The sequence below is a fragment of the Megascapheus bottae genome, chromosome 3, assembly GCF_031878675.1.
Source record: "Megascapheus bottae isolate mThoBot1 chromosome 3, mThoBot2.hap1, whole genome shotgun sequence".
NCBI lineage: Eukaryota > Metazoa > Chordata > Mammalia > Rodentia > Geomyidae > Megascapheus > Megascapheus bottae.
The window spans coordinates 16,358,409-16,373,963 of record NC_143511.1 but is presented as its reverse complement, the minus strand read 5'-3'; the positions used below and the strand labels follow the sequence as shown (position 1 = coordinate 16,373,963).

Sequence of the window (15,555 nt, the reverse complement as noted above, 5' to 3'; positions counted from 1 at the left end):
ATTAAAATAAGTGAGGCCAACATATGGGAAAGACTTCTTGTGAGGAATACCCTGTTCTTGAGGAGAATACTTTCATTACATTTTTAATCCTTCAAAATATTTCACTTTTCCCTAGTTTGTATTTTTTTAATCTATTGGGCTATTATTTGGTATATGGCATCACTCAATTAAAAAATGCATTTTTGCCTTATGGGTAGGTCTCTTATTTTGGAAATGTATAGAAGAGAAATTCAATGATTTGTTAGATAACTGATTACAGAGCTCTTGTTCTTAAGGCACTCATGTTCTAATGCAAATAGTCAAATATTATATGTATGGGGGAAATTTTTTCCATAATTATTTTCTAATTTTATAATATACATATATGCATAAACACGTATGCAGCTTGAAAGTTTTCTTTGTATGTAATTAGTAACTCTATTGTGGGAAAAGATAGCAAGTAAAGAACAATTGAGAGTTCCAGCAGAGACTAATGTAAGCAGATAGGAAAGAAGCAACTGTCATTGTCATAGAAAAAAATAATATACCCTATTAGGGTTGACTTAGCTCTGTAACAACAGATATCTGTGCCACGTTCATTTGTTATAAGTCTTTGCAGCTACATCAAAACAATGGCAGGTTTTCTACTTTTAAAAACACAAGCTCTTTTCCTCCTACTCCCCATCCCACTCTCCTCTCAAAATGTCACTTTTCCCTGCCACACAGCTCGAGGCTGATAAGGTAGCATCTGAGCAGGTTGGCGTAGGCAGTTCTTGTTTCCTGAGTCTAACATGTACAGGGTGAACCTATCTCACTACCAGCAAATTATTGCTCAGTTTACTTGTGGATCCTTGCAAATTCATTGGTGTTTTATCAATGAAATTGTCATTGTTTTAACAGCTGGAGGATGTTGATAGACACTGGTGCAGAGTTAGTCTATGGTGTTTAGTTCTAGCTGCTCATAAGAATCACACAGGGAGCTTTGAAAAATGCGCATGTCTGGGCCTAGGGCAAGAGACACTGATTTGATTGACCTCTGCAAAGGTCTGGGCATGAGTATATTTTCATTACTGTGCACGAATGCTGAGATTTGTGCCAGGCCACAAACAGGGACTTTGAGAGGAAGGAGTCATGTGAGACCCAGTCTCTAGGATATCACAATGAAGGCATGGGGGAGGGAGGGGTCCTTATTTCACAGAAGAGACTGTCTTTCTGAGGGGTGGTGTGATTTTTCTCAGACCCACATCACTAAAGGTATAGAAGGGTGTATTTCATTTCTGACATTGTATTTGGAAATTGTGGGTTGGAAAAGCTAATTCAGTTCCACTCAAATAAAATGGTTTACTTGTGAAATGTTTTCCCACCATCTGGTGCCTCGGAAAATAGAGTGGCAAGCTCTATTATGGAACTGAAGAAATTCTGACCTCAAATGAACAGCTGACAAAAAAATGGAATTAAATAACCTCTCCAGTTTTTGAGAGGGCAATCTCAAAATAGGAATTTTAAAATTATTTCTTTTGTTTGCTTTTATTTTTATGCATTCCGAAGAAGAGATTCAACTAATCTTTATTTTTAATGTTTGACACAGACTTTCCCCACCCCCTCCATTATTTCTGGGCAAGATAAATCCAGGAAGTACTAGAAATTTCATGCAATTGGTTTTTCTGCCTGATGATAACACTTGAGTGTGTAAAATACTGATAAACAAAAAATCCACTTTTGTTAAGAGATTTTGAATTATAGCTTTAGTTACAAATAAGCTCCAAATATAGAAGGTATTATAACAATGACTGACAAAATGTGATTCCTTTCTATATTACAGCCATGGTATTCTTCTTTACCTATGTGAGATTTTGTGTAGCACAGCTTTTTCCAATAGAAAGGGAATTTTGCATATAATAAAAAATACAGAAAATGAAAGCAAAGGATACTAATGAAGAAAATATGAATCTTTGACTATAGGATCATTGTCCTACTATTTCCTGAAATTAGTTTCAGCCAATTTTTCCTATCTGACCTTGTAATAGCTTATGTCTTTGTAAATAGTGAAGACATACATTGACTCATTTTCCATACATAAATTTGAAATAGTTTATTATTTTACTGCTTACTCAGTAGCAGCAAATACACACCTGTTTCATTATTTTTAAGGAATCGTTTCTATACTTACATATATTGTACGGATTCACTCTAGCTTATTTAATCTGTGCGCACTGATGAATCCATAGTGGTTCTAAAGATTTTAGGATTTTTGAAAAGTACCACTACTTTGGTCTTGAACTCTAGGGGGCTAGGTTCTGTCTCTGAGGTTTGGGCTCAAGGCTATACTCCACCACTTTAGCCACAGCTCCATCTCTGGCTTTTTGGCAGTTATTTGGAGATAACAGTCTCACAAACTTTCTGGTCTGGGCTGGCTTCAAACCTCAATCCTCAGTCTCTAGGAATATAGGCATGAGCCACTGGCACCCAGCTGTGTGTTCACAGCATTGTATTTATTTTTTAAGTACTTCTTTATCCTAGCTCCTGTGCTTTTTTAGACTTTGTAAGATTTCCCGCCACTTTTTTCCTATTACATTTTTGTCTTTTATTATATATTTCTTTTCTTGCTGATTAAGCCATTCTTGTCCACTTAATAATTATCGTGTCTGAAATCCTGCCATCCCGCATTCTGCTTGCAGTCATTTTGCCCCTCCGGGTCCTTCCAAGACCTGCATGGTGAGGCTTGGCTGGGGAGCCTCAGGTCACAGGGAAGCATTCTTGAGGAGAACCATGGGGCCCAGGCCCTTCCTGTTCTGCTCCTTTAGGTCCCACACATGATGTGTCACATTGTGCAGCCACAGATCCTGAGCAAGGATGCTAACCAGGCATGTACCACTACACATATGTCCAAAATAAGCCTTTTCTCGGTAGAAGCTGAATATTTCAAGTATTTATTGTAAGAATGGAAAGCTTAACACACTTCTATTTGTTGTTCATTCTGGTTGTCATGCAAGTTGCTTAAAAAAATGTTTGCCTTGGGGCCAGGAGTTTGGTCTAATGGTAGAGTACTTGCCTAGCATGCTTTTGAAGACCAGGGTTCAATTCCTCAGTACCATATACACGGAAAAAAGCCAGAAGTGGTGCTGCGGCTCAAGTTGTATAGGGTTCTACTTGAGAAAACTCAAGGACAGTGCTCAGGCCCTGAGCTCAAGCCCAAGACTGGCAAAAAGAAAATAATTAAAAATCTTTGACTATCTTTGTTATTTTGAATAATCTTCTAATTTTTTATCACTAGCATACAGAAATCTAGCTCAAACTCACCATATAAATTTTATCAAGTATCCATGCTAATATTTTCAACTAATTCTCTCTTTAAGCATAGATACCTCATTTCTGCATAAAAGCTGATGCTTTACAGTATTTTATTTTTCTTTTTATTTCCTAATACCATCGGGCTACATTTTCTAGAGTAATGTTGTATAGAAATGCTGATCTCAAACATTTTTTGTCCTCCTTGAATGAGAAGTGATTGGCTTTTAATAATTTACCATTCAGCTTTCTCATGAAAAGTTTTTCTAGATAGCTTCAAAGAAAGAAGAGTATGTTTGTTTTATTACTAGCTTGCCAAGAGGCCTTTTTTTTTTATCATTAAAGGATAATGAACTTTATGTAATTTTTTATTCTCAAAAGCATGATCTGATTTTCAGTTATTACTCAATTGATTATGAAGTATCCTAGATTGTGAGGCATTGTCTGATATGTAATGTTGGAGTCAGATTATTAAATTTGGGTTGAGATATTTTGAATTTAAATGCGTGAAAGAAGCCTTGACCAAGAACATTTCCTTCTTAATATTTTTTCTTCAAGTTTCTTACTAAAATTTTATAGGCCTATAAAAAGTTTTTTGGAAAGTTTATTATGTTTCTATACATACTGTATATGTGTATATGTATATACTTCATGAATATTATTCAGACAAAAGAAAAATGAAATTAGGTCATTTGCGCAAAGATGGATGAAGATCATGTTGAAATAGGTTACATCCCCAAACCAAATATGTATATTTTTGTTCCTCTGTAGAAAACTTTATTAGAAGACAAATGACTTTAATTATTTAAGAGGTAGCAAAGATGGGCACGAAAAGTACCTTTCCAAGAAATGTCAAGTGATTGTATATTTCATTATGCAGAATGTAGTAGTTTTCCTCTAATTGCTGCAAAGGATCTGGAAGTACCTATATTTCTTTATTTCTTATTTTCATTGCACTGGGTTTTGGATTTAGGATTTTACATGGGCTATACAGGCACTCCTTGAGATGTGTCACCAGCCATTTTTACTTTTATTATTTTTCAGCTATTTAAAATAGCCTTCTCTATTAACACAAATTGAATAACAGCCTCAGTCAGATGTTGCTATAACTAGTCTTTGTTTGATTTTTCAAGAGAAGGATAGCAGAAGGTGATGATGAGAACTTGCAGTCAAAAAGGCCCCCAAAAGGCTTGAGAATTGTGAGTTTGTGTTAGAGAAAACTAAACACTTACAATTCTTAATTACTTAACTTATTGTCTGTGTTTGCTTTTGCTCAAAAACAAATGTTATTTACACCAGAGATGGACAGATGGGTTTGTAAGATATGTGTTAGTGTTGCTTGGGTTGGAAATATTTAAGATCAAATAGTATTGCAACAAAATCTGCTGAATCAATAGTCGTTTGAGGAAATGAGGCAACAGCTATTAATTGTTTTATTTCTAAAATCATTGCTGATTATTAATTTATGGATTTTTTTTGCCAGCCCTGGGCTTGAGCTCAGGGCCTGAGCACTGTCCTTGGACTTTCTCAAGGCTAGAGCTCTACCACTTGAGCCTCAGCAACATTTCTGGCTTTTTTTTCTATGTATGTGGTACCAAGGAATCGAACCCAGGTTTCCATGCATGCTAGGCCAAACTCCTGGCCCTAATTTATGGCTATTTTATCAGAGGCTGCTATACCTTGGGTGTCACATGTCTCACAAAAGGGGCCCTTGGTTTTGTTTTAAATATATGAGGACCATTGAGTTTGAGTGCATTGAAGCATTAAAGCAGATACAGGCATCAAGCCTAAGAAAAGAATATGAACAGAGGTTATACGGCATGCTTTTTTTTTAACCAAAACTGCTTTTAGAATTGGTCAGTGAAGCTGTGGTAGAGTTTTAATCTTGAACAGAATAGCTCAGGGACCAGATCAGTGCCCAGGCCCTGAGTTCAAGTCTCAGGACTGGCATTAACAAACAAAATGAGGTACTCAGAAAAGTTTTTTTCATTGACATGTTGACTTGAAACTCCTTTGTAAAACTTCTTTTTTAAAGTTTCTCCAAGTAGGTGTAAGACAGAATTTAAGGAAATTCCAAAGCCTAAAGGGATGATATAGTCACAAAGTAGACAGTCTTGCCCAAGGGCTATGGAACAGCAAATCAGGGATTTATATGGCAGTATACAGTCAAACCATGATGGCTGGACAAAAACACAGTGACTACCTCCATCTCCTTCCATCTCTCTCCTCAGTCTCAGCAGAATGTCCCCAATTTGCGATGCTAAACTGAGCCAAGAGGAAAAAGAGCTTATTGATCCACTGAGATCCTGCAAAACGTAGACACTGGAGGGTGTTCCTTTGCACAGTGGGGATAAACAGGCTGTCAGAGCGGATGCAGTATGACCCAGTGATGAAAGATACTTAATTTCTAGAGCCATGTTGCCAGGGGATCCCTCCATCTGTATGATCATGAGCAAGCTGTAAAACTGAGGAAAATAACAGCATATTACTTCCAGTGTTATGAGAAAGTACAAAAAGTTGCAAATGAAAAGAATGCCAGGGCAGTGCCTAGCACCTAGTGAAGCAAGTAATTAATAATGATAGTATTTGCTATTGCTTTATTGCTAGCTTTCTTGTCTTTCAAAAGGATGGCCAGATTTGGTGGTGGCAGAGATCACATGGTGAAAAAGGTAAAAATATTTAAAATCAGGCCTTTTGCAAATTAAATTTGTAGACTCCAGGTTCGAGAGTGCTTAAATACCACTTGTCTTTGTGATGACACCATGGTAATTCTCCAAAGATATTCTCTGTGCTTACCTTTTATCCTAAGGTAAAAACATTTCTACCCTTTTTTTTTATTTGTGGTGGGAATATTTTTATTTAAAATATGTTTTTATTAAAGTAGTTGCTATTAAGCAAAGAAGTTTGTGAATACAGTGCACCTTGATCAATATCACCCCGTGGACATTCTCACGGGTCCTTCCAGTCCATTGCTTCCCACACTTTTCTTAATTTTAAGGTTACACATTGAATACTTTTTTTTGGCATTTAACCAAGCAGTTTATGTATGATGCATACTATGTTATCCCTTCAACATTTCAACCCCCATTCAACCTGCTCTTTCCCTTATTTTTCTCAATTCAGTGGCATTTACAAGGAGTTCTTGCCTGCACTCTACTGTCTTCTTCTGTACATTCTTATAACCCTCTTTTCAAATCTACTGTAACGAAACTTTCTTGTTGAAGTGACTTATTCCATGAACTTGACTGATTCTTAAAGAACTCAAGATTCTGCTGTAGTTCTTTGCCAGTAGGCTTCCTTTGTGAAGTAGAGACTAGTTCAAGATGAAATCCCCTAGTTAGAATGACCAACTTTCTATCAGAAGCCCACTGTTCAGATCCACACTATTTTGCCTTGACAGATGGTTCTTCACATTGTAGTTATAGTACACTTCCTTTGTGCTAGGAATTACACTGTACTTATTAAATGGATTTTACATTCACTCTGGAAACTTCATTAGCTTTCTGAGGGGTGGGGTGTCACAATTAGGCCTCTGTTTTTTTCTCCAGATGTATGTATGTGTGTATGTATGTATATGTATGTATGTGTATGTCAGTACTGCCGCTTGAACTCAAAGACTAAGTAATATCCTTTAGCCTTTTGCTCAAGGCTGGGCCACACTGCTTGAGCCCCAGCTCCACTTCTGCTTTGTGATGGAGTTCACTGGAGTCTTACCGACCTTTCTTCTGGGCCGGCTTCCAATCAGGATTCTCAAATCCCAGACTCCTGAGAGGCTAGGATTACACGTGTGAGTGCCAGTGACCGGCATTGCTTTAGCTCTTTCTGGAGGTATGATTTTATATTTTTGGCTAGGCCAGCCTGGACTAGGGTCCCCTGTTTACTCTCTGTGCAATAACTGTGTTGACAGGCGTCCACCACCATACACAGCTTTTTCCCTTGAAATGGGGTTTCTTAGAGCATTTGTTTTCTCTGAAATGCAATCCTCCCAGCTCAGACTCATACATAGCTAGGATTATAGGCATGAGGCACCAGCACACACGTCTGATAACTTTAATTTGACAAACTAGGATTCTGAGGCTCAAGAAGCAAAGCCCTTTGCCCAAGGTTTTCTTGCTATAGTCTCAAGTCAGCCATGTGCCTATCTTTTTCCTTAGTATGAGAACTGCTGCTGTATGGTATTGAATACATATAGTCCTGAAGCACGTTCCCCATATGATCTGAAGACCAGATGGAAGAAGTATGGCAATAGAGGCTCAGTCACACAGTCTGTCCCTGAAGGTTAATTCCTCCTTTATGTACAATCTAGTTATCCATCTGGACGATAAAGGCAGCCGCACTGGTTGTAGGCAGCACTTGGCGAATAAACTAGAAATGTTTGTCTGGGTTGCCAGGTGCACATTCGTGTGTGCATGTGTGCATATGTTCACAAGCGCAGACACATATACATATGCTTGAGAGGAGTACACAGAAAATGGGACAGGTTCTGGCAGCTCCTACAAGCTGTGATGAAGACAGCGGCATTCAAATTTCCCATTCCTTCTGGAGAGCCGCATTGTTATGTGCCGAGAAACTCATTTGAGCAAGGCACATAGAGGAAAATGAATCTTCCCACTCCTGGCTTCCCTGTTGTGCCTATTGATGGTAATTTGTGCAGAGGTTTGTTTCCCATGCTGCTTCAAAAGGCCACGAACACTTACATGCTGTTTACCTTTCTAGGATTGTGAAATCCTGGGAACAGGCCAAAGAGAAGGGTAATTAATTGGGACCTGTTTTGTCCTAGCACTCTGATAAACCTTTAAAAGCTTTTGTTGAGTTGATGGCTTTCTAGATTGGAGTCGTGGGAAGGTTTGTGTGGTTCAAGTAGGAGTAATCAATATTGGCGCGAGATCGCTTTATCCAGAAGTTCACTAAGATCAGTGGAAACTTCACAGTGAGGATGGAGATGGAATGGCACCTATTATGTGAAGAGAGAAGTGTCAGGCGCAAAATCAGGCAATAGGAGTTTAGAGAAGAAGCCAGAGACGAGAAGTATTTTCTTAAAAAAATACATTTAGCCAAATTTTAATTTTTTTAATTTGTTTGTCATAGGGCTTGAACTCAGGGCCTGAGTGTTTTCCCTGGGTTTTTTGCTCAAGGCCAGCATCCTACCACTTTGCATCACAACTCCACTTCTGTTTTCCTGGTGGTTAACTGGAGATGAATCTCAGACTTTCTTGCCCAGGTTGGCTTCGAACCTTGATCTTCAGATCTCCTCAATAGCAAGGTTTATAGGTGTATGCTACTGGCACCTGGCACAAGGTTTTAATTTTTATAGCAAATCTTTATGAAGAAGCAGTTTCTCAGAACAGGATTTTATATTGAATTTAGATTAGGTAAGTGGTACTGAAGATTTCTGTAATTATAGACATGAGCTCATAGTCTGTAATTAGTCTTGAATTCATGAATTTATAGAAAATTTCCCCAAATAGTGATTAAAGATTTCTGTGTTTGATACTAATGATTTTGTCAGCTACTGATAATTTTCGGCATTTTCTTGGCCTGAATTGCAGTTTCTTTTGGCATTAGAGAGTCCTTACATTGTTGTTTTATGGACTCAGGTTATAGCTTATCACAATTCTTTTTTGAATGGTTTCACCACAGGGCTAGGGGTTACCTCCACAGCCTCTCTCCAGGCAAAGCCATGGAACTGCACAGGCTTTCAACTCACTGAAGCTATTGTCACAGGGGAGCAGAAAGCTGCGAGAGAGACACAAAGTGCAAGTTGAGTCTTAAAAGAAACAATGAGGGAGGCTGTCTTCTGATAGACATTGTAATCCCATTCCAGTCTACCAGTTCTTATAGCTGGACAAAATGGAAGCTATGGGGTCTCCTACATGAAAATGAAAATAAACGTCTTTATTCAACCTTCCCCATGAACCAGGGAGCAAAAGGCCCTATTATTCTCCAATTTAAAGGGAAGAAAATGGAAACTAATTTGTCCCCAAAATAAAGTCCTAGTGCTAATTATATATCACACATAAAAACCTGTCAATACAAGATTTTTTTTGCTTTTAAGAATTTCATTTGAAAATAGAAAGTTAAAGAACATTGTCTCTTGCCTGTCATTCTAGCTACATAGGTTGTATTCAAAGAACTACATTTCTAGGTTCGCTTGGGCAAATCATTCATAAGACCCTAAAATGTGTGTGTGTGTGTGTGTGTGTGTGTGTGTGTGTGTGTGTGTGTGTGTTAAGGCGAATGCTTGTCATAAGTACAGTAGAAATAAGAAATGGAGGGATATAGGCAACTTAGGGGGGGGAGAGTGAAACATTGTCAGAGGAAAATGACTTGATGTATGACACAAACAGTAAAGGAAGTGCAGGTTCCTACAATTATTTAAGCTATAGTACAGTTACGTTTCTATAAAAGTTAATGTCTTTTAATAACAATGTAAGTACAAGTCTGGAGGAAAATTGATCAACTTAATTACCTAACAATTTCTATGGATAAAATTTGATTTGATCCAAGGTTTGAAACAACTGTGAAATATTATTTCCACTCTAATGTTGGCAACAAGTTGGTAAAATCTTATCACTGGTCAAGATGTAAGTAATGACCAATTTAACATTGATATTAAGAAAAATGCGGTGAGGACATCTACTCTGAAGCATGACTTAGAAATACGTAAAAAGTTTAATTCATACACTATTTCACATGAAAACGCTATTTGTAGCAATTGGTCCTGTGGCTATGCCTTAGATATGTAAGTAAAGTTATTTAACTTCTGTTTACTAACTAGGATTATGAAATGAAAAAATACTGTAAAATAGTCATTAATAGGAAACTGGTCGAAAAGCGTAATGGCAGGCATATCCATATCCCTATCGTGATTTTAAACAAAGCATTTCATTAAATACTGGCACATTTGCCATGGAATTAGTTCCAAGATACATCACTAACAGTTTGAAAGAAAATTATTGAAAAGAGTAACACAGGTCACAATGCTCTGAATAGAAACTTTAGGAAAATATTCACAAGACCCTTTACATAGTACTTTCCTCTGGGAAGGGCAGGATAATGATAATTACTTTTATTGTTTTTCTGTTTAACTATTTTGTGCCTTAATGGTCTACGTTAGTTATAATACAAAAATCTAATAAAGAATAAATGGAGTACACTATGTCAGAACGAATAGCCTGAGCTCTATAGGGTATATATATATATATTTTTTTAATCAATATCCTCCCATGAAAAGTAGGAAAAACTCTTGGCTTAAATATGTCAAAAGTAAATTACATAAAGAAGACATAGACAGGTGATCCGCAGCCTGCACATCACTGTCAAACCCAGACATTTCAAGTGCTTCTCAGACTTCTCCAGGCAATCAGTGTGCTTACCAGTGTCAAACCCAGACATTTCAAGTGTTTCTCAGACATCTCCAGGCAAGCAGCGTGCTTACCAGTGTCACCAGCTGGTTCATTGTCATGAGGAACATCCAGGCTCCTCACGTCAAGTTAAAGGTATGGAATCCAACCCAAAGGATTAGGAAACATACGCACCGATCTTGACTATAAAAGGAAGACAAATTAAAATGCTCTCCTTGATTGCCAAATCTCCAATCAGTTTTTAGGATGGTTTTGAAGGAGTGTTTAATAACTTGCCCAGCAGGCATCAGTTGCAACATGTTTTCTTTCCTTCCCTCTAATAATACCTGCCTATTTGTTAACATTTTCATAACACAGAGCTTAGCATATGGGAGGTACTTGATTTACTTGACATTTTGCTTAAGCTGTGTAAAGGTTGCTAGTTGTTTTTTTTCTAAAGGAGTACTAATTCGTGGGAGCTGTAACATTCTGTGGCTTCCTGGTTTCAGCTTTCCCTCCCCACTGAGATCTCTATTGAGTTCATGGGAACTAGCCGTTTATTGGAAGCTCATGACTATATTCACAAAGTACACCCTGCTAGTGGAGTCCTTCTGAAACGAAATGCAATTTAAATGCACTCAGAGGAATATATGTAGGCTGCATTCCTCCTGTGTGTTTTGTTCTCTTGGTGTCAACTTGTAAATGAACTTCAGTTGGTTTCTACTCCATAGCTTGAAATTATTATAATCAATCCAAATTCTTCTTTCCAATGAAGATGATATTTTTGGACTCTGGTCATCATCTTTCATCTGCAGAGTACGTTCTCTTATCCCTCCTTCCTTCTCTCTTTCTCCACATATGTCTCTGGAACTCACTTGCCCAGGACGAATTACATGATCTCAGAAAAATCACATATGTAATGAATATTTTATGAACTCTTTCTTACTAAAACAGTCCTTTCATTATTATCGTTTTGTTCATTATCCCAGCTTCCCACCTTCCTTTTCATTGGTAATGAATCGCAGTTCAAAAACACAATAGATCATCTGCCTTCTCACAAAAATGTAAGCACACCAGGCAAGCAGAATTCTCTATTCCAGAAAATGAGAAACACAGGGGTTTTTGAGCAGCCACATCAGCTGATTTGAATGGTGTGCTATATTAATGAAAAAGTGAAACCCCATGCTTCTCAATGAATTACTATGCTTTAATTGCTGTAATTGAACTGTGAACTTGAGGCAAGATCTAGGCAGACACATGGAATTATGTAGTCATTTGGGATCTCATTTGTTGCCCATTTGACATTTTTAGAAACTATCAGTGATTTGCAATGGTGACTATTTTAATGAAGAATGTTGAATTCAATATTTCTAATGACCTCATTGATTAAAAGGTATCCATACATGACAGAACCTATTTATTAATTGGAATATAATTAAAAAAACCTTATAACATAAAAATGTTATAGATAGAACTAGGCTGATTGTAAATGGGAAAAAGGTCTCACCTATCCCGATAGACACAAAACTTTTCCTTGAAGACTTGAATGTATTGCATGTTGCCTTCTGAAAGTGAAGCAAAAAAAATGCAGACTGTGGTAGAAAGCCCTGGTACTGACAAAGGGGGCTTTTAAGACCCTTTTTAAGAAGAGGGAAACTTCTCAAAGAAGCTTTAGGAGTTCCCTACTGCCCACATGAAATTGATCAGCGAGCCTTCTCAATAAAGTCAACCCCTCCCATATACCTCTAATACAGATGTGCCTGACACTCATAATACTGTGCCCAGAGCTTCTTTCAGACTTTTCCTGAGCCAACCAACCAGCTATACTTCCTGATGATCAATGCTCTTTTTTTTCTCCTGTATGAATACGTATTTCTTGTCTGACTTATCCTCTTACCCATGGTGCTTTGACCTGTTTATAAAATACTTAATATCTTTAAATTCATTGCTACACGAATCACAGTTTTCTAACTCTTTTGCTTATCTCCCAAGTCTACTTTGACTTCCATTAAATATAAGAGTTTTCATATTCAAATAAAACAAACGGGATCCCAGGTGGGGTTGATTACGTTATCAGTCTTTGAAAAGTAGCAGTTGGGGAATAGTAGAACTTTCAATCGAAGCCTACATTTTGCCTTGTCTACTTAACGGTTTGCTAGTTTATGGCCAACTCAGAGTTGAGATCCCTTTTCTGTTGAGATGACAATTGAATTAAATAACTGCCAAGTTTTGCTTCAATATTAAGATCTTATTAAGCTTTGATTCTTCTGTTTTTAGTAGACCTGTCATTCTAGCTCTGTTGGTCACTTTCTAGGAAGTGATCGAGTTGACCTTCTTGCGATATATTCCTTTTTTTCCACATCAACTATTATCTACTCAAGCTAGTTGTTAGCCTTTCATTTCTTGGCATTTCCCCCAGACTAATAAGTGAAAATGTCTTGTACAACACAGGATTGGAGTAGATGTGACTTTATACAGTACGTTTTTCCTAAGCCAGAAGCTTGAGCAGTAATGTTTACTTGTTCCACCCTTCCATTTGAGAACTTGGTCAAAAGAGTCATTTATGTGACAAAGCCTTAACTCAACAGGAAACCACATTCATTTAAATGTTTTCTAAAGCACATTTTTTAACTTTATAGCTCATAATAGCACAATTTTGTTTCTCTAATTCTTCTTACAAGAGTAATTACTGGTACTTGGTGGGTATACCAGTAAAAAAAAATCTTAGTTCTCTGGAATTACCAGAACGTGGTGCATTAAAATTTAGTATTTGATGTTTGTGATTTGTTTTCTTTTTTCCTTCGTCTGTCCATACATTGTATTTTGAAGGAAAGTAGATAAGTCAATGAAAAACATATTGGCTCTGTGTGTGTGTGTGTGTGTGTGTGTGTGTGTGTGTGTGTGTGTGTGTGCTTGTAGGTGTGCATACGTTTGTGTGAGTGTGCACGTGTATGTATTTGTGCTGGTGCTTTGGAATATGAAGTCCGGGCCTTTATTTGCTAGACAGGTGCTTTTTACTTCTGAGCTGTGGCTCTAGCCCTGACTTTGCTAGTTAGTTTGGAGACAGAGTCTCATTTCCTGTCTGAGGATGTGCTGTGTGTGCCCTGCCTGTGGCTAGACTTTCCCTCAAGATGGGATAATGGGCACTCTCAACTATGTAGCTCTTGACAATGTTTACTGCCTAGGACTGGCCTGGAACTAGGTAGGATCTTCTAAAATTCAGTCTCCGAAGTAGCTAGGTTTACAAATGTGGTACCCAGCTCATATTGGCATTTGGACAGTATCAACATAAATTTAAGCAAAACAGAGGCTATTTATGTAAACAAGTTCTCAATAGAAGTACTGTCCATAATTTTGTCATAGACTGTATTTCTTATAAAATAGGTCATCAAGTAGAGTTATTGCTAACTATTGTGAAAAAAAGAATGTCCCCGATTAAGGAACATAGCAAAGAGAAGCCCTGTACGATGCCTGTCCTCATCAAAGCACTCCTGTTGAATGAGAAACCTCTAAGCAGGAAAGAAAAACAAGCACTCAGCTTCATCTTGACTGAAAGAAGCCAGATGCCATTTTTAATATTGGAATAATTAGTCTAATTCAGCTGGTGCAGCCTTCCCAGCTTAGAGTCTGGGATGGGGCAAAAAAAATCATGATTTGGCAGTTGCTTGAATGTGTAGCGAGATGGAGAACTTGTGCTTAGGGAAACATAATGCAATTGATTTAGGGCTTAGAATTTTGACCTGTAGAAGGCTCAGTAATCTCTGCAGCACTCTATTTTTGAATCAACAGAATGGGACATTTTCTACCAATCCCACATGAGATTTGAAACATGGATGAAAGTATATCTTAGAACTATGAAGATAAAAATGAGTGTAACAACCACAGTCACTTCCTTTGAACATTTGTATTGATTTAAAAGTAACAGAAGTTGTAGGTGTTTATGGAAGACAATTGGAAAGAGAAACAAGACTGATAAAAAAATTCCAAGATTACATGTGTAAGAATACTACAAATGGCCAGGCACTGGTGGCTCACAGCTATTCAGAGGCTGAGATCTGAGTCACCCTTGGCAGGACTAACTCTTATCACCAATTAACTACTTCTCCCCCCAGTCCCAAAAGATACATTCGGAAGTGGAGCTGTGGCTCAAGTGGTTGTGTGCTTGCCTTGAGCACAAAAGCTTAGGGACAAGGCCCAGGCCCTGAATTCAAGCCCACAGGACTTGTACCAAAATAAATAAATAAACAAACAAATAAATAATGAGTAAATAAATGGAAATAAGCTTCAAGATCATGTATACTGATAATGAAAGGCAGTTTAGTTTTCCCTAGGAGTTTTTCCTCAATAATTACCTCTAGTAATTATTTGGATATTATTTAAATAATTGTGTGGATAGGAGGATAGAAGATTTTGTTCTTGAGCATCCTATTTTCTTCGCTGTAGTAATACGAAATAGTGATGCCTGGATTGATTTTCTTGTTTTAGGAGAACCATCCACTTGACAACTTGTAGGATCTTTGTTTCTGTCCATATTTCTTTCTTTCTTTTCTCACCTTATCCTTCAGTACTATCTAGGTTTTTTTTTATTAATGAGGATTCTCTTCCGTAGTCATACGAGTACATGTCACAAGTACTATGCTAGCCAGCTACTCTAGGTTCAGCCTCTCCAGTAATGTCACTTACAGGGATGCTCAGAAGCTCCGTCTCTTTGCTTGTAGTCCAGTCTGGCTCATCCAACTGGAAGCTTCTGTTGTTCTGCTACAGAAGGTTGTGCAGATCTGGACTGGAGTTTCCTCACAAGCTCCTGAGACTGCAGCAAGCCTATCAGGGGTCTGACTACCCATTTTCCTTTTACTCCATGGAAAATACAAGTTTATTCTGAGATGTCGATTAGTTATGCAAGAATGGTTTAGAATGCAGGTCTCTGTTGGAAAACAGATTTAGA

General features: G+C 37.6%; 1 long non-coding RNA gene across 1 annotated transcript in view; it reads left to right on the top strand.

The window, feature by feature from the left end:
• LOC150065007 (uncharacterized) overlaps positions 1-15,555 on the top strand; it is a 148,815-nt gene that overhangs the window by 14,780 nt on the left and 118,480 nt on the right. The window lies entirely within an intron of this gene.